The sequence below is a fragment of the Colobus angolensis genome, unplaced genomic scaffold (genome assembly GCF_000951035.1).
Source record: "Colobus angolensis palliatus isolate OR3802 unplaced genomic scaffold, Cang.pa_1.0 Scaffold63, whole genome shotgun sequence".
Lineage (NCBI taxonomy): Eukaryota > Metazoa > Chordata > Mammalia > Primates > Cercopithecidae > Colobus > Colobus angolensis.
Genome location: NW_012119932.1, coordinates 2020251 through 2022890, shown reverse-complemented (window position 1 = coordinate 2022890; position 2640 = coordinate 2020251).

The window sequence follows — 2640 nt, the reverse complement described above, 5'->3', positions numbered from 1 at the left end:
CCTGGCTACATTTTGTATTTTCAGTAGAGATGGGATTTCACCATGTTGGCCAGGCTTGTCTCAAACTCCTGACCTCAAATGATCTACCCACCTTGGGCTCCAAAGTGCTGGGATTATAGGCGTGAGCCACCATGCCTGGCCTCTTGAGTAATCTTCAGTTGATTGTTTTTCAAGGAATTTTTTCACTTCCCTTAATTTGTCAAATTTGTTGACATAAAGTTGCTCATAATATTCCCTTATTTCCTTTTAATACCTGTGGAATATGTAGCAATATCAACTCTCTCATTCCTGATGCTAATTTGTCTCTTCTCTCTCTTTTTTGCTAGGTAGAATTGGCATTAGCAGTTACTCCTCTTTTGTTCCTGCTCTCAGGGCTTTACAGCTTTCAGTAGCTTTCAAGAATTTAGATTCTCCCAAATAACTTTTCAATAGATGTCTCTTGAAATGATCTTACGGTTTTTCTCTTTTTAATTTGTTAATACAGTAAATTATATTGATTTTTTTTTAATGCTCAACCCACCTTGCATTTTTGGGATAAACCTCACTAGATCATGGCATATAATTTCTTTTTGTTAGAAACTTGGGGGTATAAGTTCATGAGGAATGGTCTGTAGTTTTCTTGTATCTTTTTCTGGTTTTGGTATCATTTCAGGTAATGGTGGTATTACCATTATCTTTATACTTAATTTATAGCATTAAGTATAAAGTTTGCTATAGGTTCTATGGTAGAATAATCTTCATAAGATTATATTCTTTTATCAGATTATATTCTTTTCCCAATTTGCTCAGTTTTTTCTTCCACCTTATGAAGGCATATGAAATCGTATTAAATGCTTTTTCCACATCTATTGAGATGACCACCTGATATTTTCCCCTTTATTCTGTTAATGTGATTAACGACATTGATTAGGCATAGTTATTAATATGGTACACTGACAAAGCAGTATATATTATAGTGGTTAAGAACAGAGCTCCAGTGACAGGCTGCCTGGATATTAACACAGTTAACACCACCTACCAGCTTCGAAGCCTTGGGTACTTTCTTAAACTCTCTGTTCCTAAGTTCCCCCCTCTCCAGAAGGAATATAAATCATAGTCCATCTCATGAAATTGTTGTGAGAATAAATCGGGTGACATGTGCAAAGAGCTTAAAACATCTGTGACTTAGTAGTGCTCAATAATGTTCACTATTTTTATTATTAGATACTGGCCTAGATTATTAAAACCTGACAGCAAAAAGAACTGCCCTGAGATCTGAGCAAGAAGGACCCAGGCCTCTACTTCAGAGGGCTCTATGGTGGCCCTGCTCAGGTGACACTGTCCCTGCAGAGGAGGCATCTTCAGGGCCTGATGCCTGCAAGAGGGTCTCCCCGCACTTGGAACATGGCCAGTGTAAGCAGACATGATCCAAGTGTGAGGAGAGACACCTGATCCAGACACATGTCCACTTATGCTGGCCATGCTCCAAGTGCAGGGACCCTGGAACTATGCCCAAATGCCCCAAGCCTGCCCTCTGGGACTCAAGAAGTTCTACCCTAGGTCCAACGTCCAGATGGTAGAGAGCTTTGGGGTACAGACTTCAAGGCCAGAGAGGTCTCCAAGGGATGGCTGTTTACAGTAGGATGTTGATAGAATTTATGAAAACAGGCTTATCCAGTCAGAAGCATAAAACAGATTTATTTAGCAGTTCATCAGCTTGATGTATTACTTTTCTACATGTACACATATGGTATGTACACATCCACTTGTACCATTGTCCTGAGCCCTGCCAATGGTCGGTTCTCAGCCACACTGGCATATCAGGTCATCTTAATTTGGAGAGGCCAACCTGCAGCTTTCTCTTGGCCTGGGAGTGTGAAGCACACGTGCTTATCTCCAGGTCAAAGCCCTGATGTCCCCAGATGTGTTGATTTATTGTTCAGGAAGCAGGAGGAAAGGGTTGAGAGTAGTTCTGGGAAGGGGGTCTTCCTGGAGACAGCTGTGAGGGCCCGTTGAAGAGCAGGGCTGCCAGGGAGGCTTCCATTGGCTCTGCAACAGAGAAGAAGCCACTCTCCTGGCCAGAGCTCCCCATGTCTGCCAGCCTGCAGCCTTCTTGCAGGCATGGGGGTCAGGGCATCGGCAGGACGTAGACTGCACCCTCCAAGGATCAACATAGGCCAGATTAGGAAAAGGAGCATTGGCAGGGCACGGTGGCTCACGCCTGTAATCCCAGCATGTTGGGAAGCTGAGGCGGATGAATCACCCGAGGTCAGGAGTTCAAGACCAGCTGGTTAACATGGCAAAAACCCATCTCCACTAAAAACACAAAAATTAGCCAAGCGTGGCAGTGGGCGCCTGTAATCCCAGCTACTCGGAAGGCTGAGGCAGGAGAATTGCTTGAACCTAGGAGGCAAATGTTGCAGTGGGCCAAGATTTGTCTCAAAAAAAAAAAAAAGGGATTATCTTTAAGGAGTGCAAGGCCTAAAGGGATTGGGGTAACAGCATCACGCAGACCCTCCACAGCCACCTTCGCCAACTCAGGGCCCTGTGACCCACCCTTCTGAGTTCTATATGGCTGAGGACTGAGGGGCAGCTGACCTAAGAATCTTCCCTCAGGCCAGGCGCGGTGCTCATGCCTGTAATCCCAGCACTTTGGGGGGC